General features: G+C 37.2%; 1 long non-coding RNA gene across 1 annotated transcript; it reads right to left on the reverse strand.

The window, feature by feature from the left end:
* Positions 1 to 7,453: 7,453 nt before the first annotated feature.
* LOC137574924 (uncharacterized) lies at positions 7,454 to 8,594 on the reverse strand. Its single transcript, XR_011032073.1, has 3 exons — positions 8,545 to 8,594; positions 8,129 to 8,488; positions 7,454 to 8,065 (listed from the first exon to the last, which is right to left on the reverse strand). It is a non-coding gene; the product is annotated as an uncharacterized lncRNA (long non-coding RNA).
* Positions 8,595 to 9,899: the final 1,305 nt, after the last annotated feature.

The raw sequence follows: 9,899 nt of genomic DNA on the forward strand, positions 1-9,899 counted from the left end.
CCGATGGCTCAATCCCCTTAAACACAACCTGGAGCCCTTTACTGCTTTTTAGTTGGTAGGTATAGAAGTTGATGTTAGCATTACGGAGGTACTTTTCGATGATGCGGAAATTGTACTCAGTTTGGATTTGACATTTAATTTCTTTTATGTTACCCCTATTGAGAGGGGTTACAACAAAGTTATTTGCCCCTACAGTTTCTACTAGCTTCGAAATGTACCTCCCCTTCTCCTATGGCATTTTCGTTAGAGTGTCAGCCAAGTTTTTTGACAATTGATGACACTTGAAAGAATCGAGAACAGCAGTACTTGGATCAACTGAGATAAACGACAAGCTTCGATTCACGAGTTGTGGGCATTTCCTAAACTATGCAAATCGATTCCATCGACGCAGCAAAGCTGCTGATTATGTTGGGGGAGGAAATGATGGAATGCAAACGCATTGACAGGGCAACTGAATGGAATTCGAGGGATTTTACATTTAAAATGCCTTGGAATAGAATTTTGATATTAAATGTTTGTTTTGTCTATAAATTATTTACCTTACAGCAATCCATCTTGTAGTTTTCGTCCTTTACAAGTTTTTTAAAATTGAAAATGTTTTTTTTTTGTGAAAAAGCGAAACGTGAAATATTTTGTTAAAGTTCGGTAAGTGTGACATAATTTATAAGCGATTTAGGTATTTAACTGACTTGGTCCTTAGGGATTACCGATACGGGCGGTACTTATTAAATTAATCTTCTAATGTGGCTGACCATCTCATCATACAGGACTATTAAACTCCGAAAAGTATACAGTTCTCGAATCTGAGATTGAATTTTTTGATAAGCACTTGGTAAGTGAACATACATATAGAGCAACTTAAACAATGCGGAAGCAAACTACCACCATTCTAGGTTTTTATGGTCCCTTCGAAATTATATTACCCATTGTAAAAAGTTAAAAAAATAAATTATTCAGGTTTTCTAATGTTTATTAACAGTCCTCTGAATTCAAATTCTTAGTTTGCATATCAGGGCTCAAAGCAGTGTTCCGCGAGTGAAAAGCAGTGAGTGGAAGTGAGTGGCTATAAGCCGATTGCGTGGACTTTCCCACCCCTACAATATTTTGTCCTATTCGAATTCAGCTTTTGGTTTGAACACAACACAATGTCGAATGACGAGTCAATTACTTGTCTTTACGGTATGATAGCCGGCAATACTTTGTTATTATCCTCGTTTTTTGATGAGTCGAAATTGAAAAATTTTGGGGAAATGATATTTAACCGCTCTATTCGTCAGCAGGAACACGGCTCACTCAGCAATTGCTTAGAGAAATCATCAGCAGATAGATAGTTTAACATTGCAATATTCGTGCTTACAGACAGTTGGAGTTTCTTTATATGTCGCCACAAGATTTTATATAGATCTTGGAATGGTAGGTTTTGTAGAAAACCGCCAGATAATAAAATCATCACCACCAAAACATCTTTCATAGTCAAGTGCTTCCAATGCGCGTTTGTGTGCCATTCTGCACTCGTCCCATGTGATGATTTTTCATCCTACTAAAACTTTGGCCATGGCGGAGTGTTTTGAAATGCTGCATGTCGGTTGTTCAGTAGTTTGAAAGTTTATTGGTTATTTTAACGCTGAGTGAGCTGAGTGAGGCATCCGTCTAACAATGAGGCCGCTATTTCAGAGGAAGCAACTGCTACCTCAATTTCGGATCTCGCACGTTCAGTGGTTAAAATCAATGACATGAGGAATGTCTTCTTAGTTTCACCAGGGGCATCCGAAAAAAAGCCACAATTTCCATCAAAAAGTTTTTATTAATCAGTGTATCAAAGACTTCCCTCTGCTTTGGATTTAGCAGTGCTAGATTCCATTAAACTGATTGAATTAGTTCATGCGGATCATATTCACGTTCACGTTTAAATGTATTTTTGAGTGTTTGCTAGAAAATTCCGTCATTCTAGTGTTGGTTGTGGGACCAATAATGGAAATTTTACTTCACCATTAAGGCAGCACAAACCAGTCGTTTCAACAGCAATGTGCCAAAATGCTGGCAGACAAAGACATAGCACCAATACAAACCAATCGATGGAAGCTGTAGTCGTTGGTGCAATCATATAGAAAGTCTGCTGAATTCCAATCAATACTTGAACAATTTCTTCTTCGAAGTTTATTTCTCTGTTCATCTGTATGATAAGCTCGAAGATTTCTTCTTTCTAACCTAACCGTTTCAAGGGCTGCTTCTCTGTGCTCTTGTTTGAGAAGCACAAATCAAGGCCCTTCTTCGTTTTATTATGTCACTGCACAAAACAAAAACTTTTTTTAGGCGAAAAAAAATTAACTGTTTTAACGAATTTCCGGCAATTATTTATTGTTCTTAAGGTGTATTCTGCTATTCGGGGCAGAGACAAATACAACAAATCAATAACCATAAAATTTGCTTCAGCAGATCTCGAGTTCAACAAATCGGACTTTTTATACCGTACACTCATAGGGTGAAATGGTATATTAAAGTCTCCAAAATGTATGTAACAGGCAGAAAAAAGCTTCTCCGACTCTATATTCTTGATCAGGATCAACAGCCGAGTCGATCTAGCCGTCCGTCTGTCCGTTTGTCCGTCCGTCCGTCCGTCCGTCCGTCTGTATGAACAAGCAGATCTCGGAGGCTATAAGAGCTAGTGACACCGAATTTGGTATGCATACTCATGTAGTATGTAAATGTATCACATAAAAGAATCACATAAAACTATTTTTCTTAAAAAATATAACAGCTAGAGACATCAAATTTGGTTTATATTTTCGTTTAGTTAGCGCGCAGAAACTAATTGTTCACACTTTTTGACACGCCCGGAATTTACACAAAACAAATTTTCTTAAAAACTATGACAGCTCCCGTTTTTAAATTTGGTATGTAGACTAGTTCAATAGACGCGCAGATATTGGCTATTTAAAAATTTGCCACGCCCGATTCCGCCCCCGCAAATCAAACAAAACTGATTTTGTCAAAAACTAACAAAGCTAAAGTCACCAAATTTAGTATGTACACTGGCTTAGTATGCGCGCAGAGTATACATCTTTTCATATTTTGCCACGTCGACTTTCGCCTCCATAATTTGTAATAAACCGATTTCCTTCTGTAGTATTTGATTGCGCATTCAAATTCGCCAGACTAACTATTTCTACCAAACTACCAAATCGGACAAGAAACATGCAAAATATGAGTATGAACGTATTTTACTACGCGGTGCATAAGGCCAGGATTGGCCGTTGGCTAGTGGCGGCGCTAGAGTGCTCGTGTGTTTGTGAAGTGAGCGAGATAGCACATAGTATGAGGCATGTAAAAACAATTTAATAGACATAAATCTGGTTTTCGAAATTTGAAATATTTGTTTCACCTGGTGAAACCCAAGTCGGCGAGTCGACTTACTTCATTATATATATAAGATTAGATAACTATACAAATCGGCTCTGCTCAACCGCTGCTACTACGTGCATACACACAAGCTCAGCTCTATATAAACCGTATGTGTATGCGTGCCTTGCTTTGTGAACCCTTCTTTTCTTTATTTCTAGAATTGGTTTAATTTCTGTTCTCCTAATAGTGTTATGGTTTACTAATCCTAATAATCCTTTCAGTTTATGTCGAAAAGAAATGTTACTGCGACCAGCAATCCATTCGATGGCCGTTATATACCCCGAACTGAGCATCTGGAGTGAATAAATGGAAAACTGAATTCAAATTATATGCATCTAAATGACTTGTGTTCCGGCCTATTTTTAGCTCTTTGATATCTTTAAATCTGATGAAGAAAGTGAAATGGGCAACCACTACGGATTTTGATCGTATACAGAAATTCTGATTACTGAAGATGAGTTTCCATCGAAATTATGGGCAGAAGAATATTCCTGTACACTTGCTGATAAACGGTACTCTTTAGGATCATTTGCGATTTGATCGTTGTTGTTTACAAGTTCTTTTGATTAAATTAACAATCATCTGCTGCAGTTAATTATGATACCCCTGCAAAAAGTAGACGCACTCTCCCAGTAGAGATTGTAAGCTCAGTCGCAATGCCAAGCGGACTACAACACAATACTCGCTTTAAATTACCTAATCGAAGATCTTGAAACCTGCTACCATGCAACTTAGCGAAAGACCACAATTGAGAATCGCTTGAGTGCACCACCAGTGCAAGCTAAGAGTCAGCAGATCATCAACGAGGACAAGCAAAAGATTTCCAAAACGATTCGAAGACGGTTTTAATGAGGTTAAATTGCCTGAAATATGGAATAAGTCAAAATAATCCGATTCCATATATATGTATATCATTACATTTGACAAGCAATACTGATCAAGAGGTACCTAAACAGGTTAAGTCCACTGATGATACTGTGATACATAAACTAAAGAAGACCCAAAATACTAAAACGATTTGGTACACGTAATTAAAACGCGCCGGAATTTAATTATACCATACACCAGGGGTAGGCACAAAGAGAGCCAGCTCAAACTGTCAGTGTATGTGTGTGCTTTACACTGCGAAAAATGAAAAGTGAATAAAATATGTCTCAATCGCTCAAACCAGCACAATCGATGATCTGCTGCAAGAAAATAGTTGAGAAAACAACCCCCAAATTAATTTTTTTATGTGCATTTATTCAACATAGGAAGCTTCTCCGACCCTATAAAGTATATATATTCTTGATCAGGATCAACAGCCGAGTCGATCTAGCCATGTCCGTCTGTCCGTCCGTCCGTCCGTATGAACACGCAGATCTCGGAGACTATAAGAGCTAGAGCCACCAAATTTGGAATGTATATTCGTGTATTATGTACATATATAGAGTTAATTGGAATTTCGGCCACGCCCCCTTACACCCCCAGAAATCACATAAATCTAGTTTTCTTAAAAAGTATGACAGCAAGAGACATCAAATTTAGTTTGTATACCCGTTTAGTTAGCGCGCAGAAATTAATTGTTCAAACTTTTTGCCACGCCCCTTTACGCCCCCAGGAATCACATAAAACTGTTTTTCTTAAAAAGTATAATAGCTAGAGACATCAAATTCGGTATGCAGACTAGTTTAATAGACGCGCAGAAACAGGCTATTAAAAAATTTTGCCACGCCCACTTCCCGCAAATTAAACAAAACTGATTTTATCAAAAACAAACAAAGCTAAAGTCACCAAATTTAGTATGTATACTGTCTTAGTATGCGCGCAGAGTATATATATTTTCATATTTTGCCACGCCCACTTCCGCCTCCATAATTAAGAAAAAACCGATTTCCTCCTGTAGTTTTTTGACTATCGCATTCAAATTCGGCAGAACAATTAATCTTATCTATTTCTATAAAACTACCAAATTTTATTGAAACCGGACTAGAAACATGCAAAATATGCGTATGAACGTATTTTACTAAGCGGTCCACAAGACCAGAATAGGCCGTTGGCCAGTAGCGGCGCTAGAGTGCTCGTGTGTTCGTAGAGTGAGCGAGATAGCACATACTATGAAACATGTAAAAACAATTTAATAGACATACATTTGGTTTTCGAAATTTGAAATATTTGTTTCACCTGGTGTATGGTATACCCAAGTCGACGAGTCGACTTACTTGCTTCATTTTAACCTAGTTTTAAACACAATGATTTATTTACAGGCAAGTATTCACCTACAAAATGTTTCGGGCTAAAGTAAATCTGGAGTTAAAAGTGCGGGTGGTCGGCGTAACCGTATTCGCTTTTGAAAAAACATTTATACCTTTTATACATTTATACCTCTCCCTCCCTGCTGTTCACTCAGTGGCATGAACACTAATGATGACAAATCAAGGCAACATGAAATCGCTTCGAAGTGGGTAATGAAAGGATTAAGCCACACTGATGGAAGATAAGTAACTTAGATTTAAAATATTATCTAAATATCAATGTAAAAATCCTCTTTGAACCGAGTTGAGATCTTAACTATGTTTTATGCACAAGAGTCTATGGATTCCAAAAATTATTTAGTTTTCTCCAAAATTAACAGTTGTGTAGAGCAATGCTTATAACAAACAACATTTTAGAATAAACTAACATTTAAGTGTGATTACATCAGCTACTTATTTTTGCACGTTCGCACTCTGTAACGTGAAGCTATACACTGATTTGTCCCTAATAAATGCCTGTATAAATGAGCGTAGTTGTTGGTATCTACCTTATTACTAAGTCTTATATTTGTCAGGGTATTTTTTATCTGCAGCATTTCGAAAGTGAACCGTTTGGTGTAATGTTTTTCTTTATCTACCATGTTTGCTGCAGTAAAATGGAAGGTGAATGTCCACTGGCCGCACAGTGCCAAAAGTGCCGCTTTTTGTACCTATGTAATTTTCTTCAGTTTTCTGCATTATTCCCGTTGCATCGTATTTTATAAACTACATTGCTCTTGTCCATTGTATTAATCTTGCTTTTTGTCCTGTTGAATATACTCCGTAACGTGTTGTTGGGTTTTGTGTGTTATACAGTGTTGTAGCGATCCGAGTTTGCTAGTCTTTCCGACAGTTGTGGGACGCATGTGACGGACATAACGCGTTTTGTTATGGGTTCTCTATTTGTTTTCTTACTGTGAGTTATTAGTAACGTCCTTATACTTTAAAATTTGTCTTATTTCTACCTCTGTTTTTATTTTAAAAATGGTCCGATACGTTGAGCATCCGTTGCATACAACCTCTTGCTGTATTCATTATCATCGACTTCGGATGTTTTGAGTTGAAGTTGATGATTCGTTCTGATGCTGTTGGTTTTTTTTACCATTTTAATTGAAGCTCGTTTCCTCGTCTGTGTATTGATGAATCTAGATATTGGCATTTCCGGAAAAAAGGTCAACCACAGGACCCAAACATAAAGTACCAAATATCCGTATTTTTTTCATTATATTTTATTAAGAAATGTTCCAAATATACAGTTTTGAATAGTAGTAGTGAATAAAAGTACAAATGTTCAAAATATCTGTAAGAAAAGTTGAGTTTGTGTTTTTAGTAAACTTTTTAAATTTTAAAGAGATTACTCTTTTAATTATTTACGGCATTAGAGGTTCTGTTCCCGTAAATGTTCTGCTCTTAAATGAAACTTAGATACGTGAACTAACCGTAAAAAATATAAAGAGAGCCGTTAGAGTACGATTTTACCTTAATTTCGCTTATTTGTCAAGTCATTTTTTTTGTCGTGTGATTGACCGAAAAACAGTGAAAGTTTTCTTAGCACATACATTTTTCCAGAAACAATCATATAAACGACGTCTAGTCACAAAATTGAAATTGGATCATCTGCTCCATCACATTGGATCAAGTTGGGTTATAGCGTGCACGTGGCGAATCAAGCAGTTGTCTCTGCAGATCCCATAATCTAGAAAGTCCGGTAGGCACTGGGCACTGTTTTAAACAAAAATTTTATAATTATTTGAAATTCCGAAATTACATTTTCAGCGTTATTTCAAAACTCATCTTTAATATAATAAAATATATTCCACAACAAAAATATATATATCAACTTCTCAACTAATCGCAAAATTCAAATGGTATCCTCCAGAAGCTATATTTCAAACGATAGAGCGTTCTTTGATCGCATCGGCACCCTCCGCATCCGTCCAGATCTCGACCTGTTCATTAATGCAAATATCTGTGTCGTTTTCAGGGGACGAGCGCGGCAATTTTTTTGAATAACTACTGCCCATTTCTCTGTCGAAATATTAGTTCTGGCTTTCTAGCCAGTCCATTGAACTCCGTTACGGGAGCCACTTCATTGAATGACGCATGCAAGGCTTCTATAATCCTGTAAACTGCCGAAGAAATCTTCAAGATGGAAATAATTCTTCGCACAATCTGAAGAGACCACCAGCACAAACGGCCTGTTTTCTGGCAATATATCCATGTATGGTGGCCGCAGTCCATTTTCCTCCATTTCCAGGTCCGATTCGGATTCGACTGGATTAGTCCTGGACTTAATCCCGCAGCCTCCCATACCGCAAGCCTCTATTATGGCTCCAACGGATGACGTGCTTGGAATACTCTCCTCACTAAATTCGACATCATTTTTGACCCTAAATTCAATAGACAGAATATTCTGTTATATCTAATTCTGATTATCTATTCCTTGCGCTTACTTCTTAGAAGGCATAGGATTTTCGCGTGTATTGCCCTTTCGCTTTAGACCGCGTTTGCAATCATATGTGGATTCGCTGCTAGACCCAGAGCAAAGATCAATGACTGAAGTATCCGACACCTGGTTATCGACTAACGGAACCGCAACATCCTCTGCTTTAAGAGAAAACAGTATTAAGCCCACCATATTGTTTCCGTTATAGCATGACAACACCGGCTTGCTGCGTTTCTTGTTGCCTAGACCAGCTACTTCTGTAACGAGATCGGATTCCGCTAACGTAACACCTGATGCGGATATCTTCAACATTTCCGATTGCACTTTTAGATGTGCAAGCTGAGATCGGCAGCTGCATAGCCAATTGCTGAAAAGGAACACTTAGACATGATTGTGAAAAGTTATATCCTTACGATTACCAACCTTCCCGTTGTTCATGATTAACTTAACAGTCAACATTTTTTACTTTTTTTTACTTTTCAGTTTTCACTTTTTAGATTATTCAAAGGTAAACTTTTTGTTTTATTTTTGATGTTGACTCCATGAGTTCACGAAGTTGAATGATTCATTTACTGTACCCCCCTAACGGGTCGAATTTTCCAAACATCACAGGCCTTCTTGGATCTCAAAAATTGTACAGTTATTTCTGTCTAACTGAAAAACATAGACCTTTTGAAGTATATACATATGTACATATGTATATATTGATGAGAATCTGAGTCGATATTGCATTTTACTGGTTCAATTTTAAAGCTACTAGGATGAAACTTGGTATGTAGGCAACTTATAACCTGGACCACTACTTCATTAAGTGCTACACTAAAAATTCATTGAAATTCAATAAAAATATTCTACTTCTATGTCTATACATATCTATATATGTGGGACTGTTAGTGCAATCCCACTTCTGATACCAATTTGTGGGACTGTTAGTGCAATCCCACTTTTTCCTCCCGAATTTCTAGGCCGTTTTTTCTCAAAATCAGTCAGTTTTATTCAACATTATTTCTTTATACATTTATCACTTAATTACCACATAACTACACTCTTCTTATTCGAGCAGCCACGAGGAGCACAACCGGTCGACACATCTTGACGCCAAAAAACTCTTTTCTCAATTGATATCGATGGTTTGTCATCAAAATCGTTGATAAACTTTAAATTATGCACCTCTGAACTGGTTCAGTACAATCGAACACTTCTCGTCTCTCGACCCATTCCCACATTTGTAAATGTACATATCTCACTTCTGACACCAATTTGTGGGACTGTTAGTGCAATCCCACTTCTGACACCAATTTGTGGGACTGTTAGTGCAATCCCACTTTTTCCTCCCGAATTTCTAGGCCGTTTTTTCTCACAATCAATCAGTTTTATTCAACATTATTTCTTTATACATTTATCACTTAATGTGTAGTTATCACTTAATTACCACATAACTACACTCTTCTTATTCCAGCAGCCACGAGGAGCACAACCGGTCGACACAACTTGACGCCAAAAAACTCTTTTCTCAATTGATATCGATGGTTTGTCATCGATATCGTTGATAAACTTTAAATTATGCACCTCTGAACTGGTTCAGTACAATCGACCACTTCTCGTCTCTCGACCCATTCCCACATATATGTATGTGCGTTTTTCTGTGTGTGTGCGCTTTACATTATAATTTGGCAAAACGGTTTGCCATTTCAGCATTTCTTTACTGAATCTACAGGAATTGTCCTTGGTTATTTTTAGTTCTACATTACGATTATGTTTATTTATGGCATTTTAAA

Source organism: Drosophila tropicalis, unplaced genomic scaffold, assembly GCF_018151085.1.
Source record: "Drosophila tropicalis isolate 14030-0801.00 unplaced genomic scaffold, ASM1815108v1 contig_501, whole genome shotgun sequence".
In the NCBI taxonomy this organism is placed as follows: Eukaryota; Metazoa; Arthropoda; class Insecta; order Diptera; family Drosophilidae; genus Drosophila; species Drosophila tropicalis.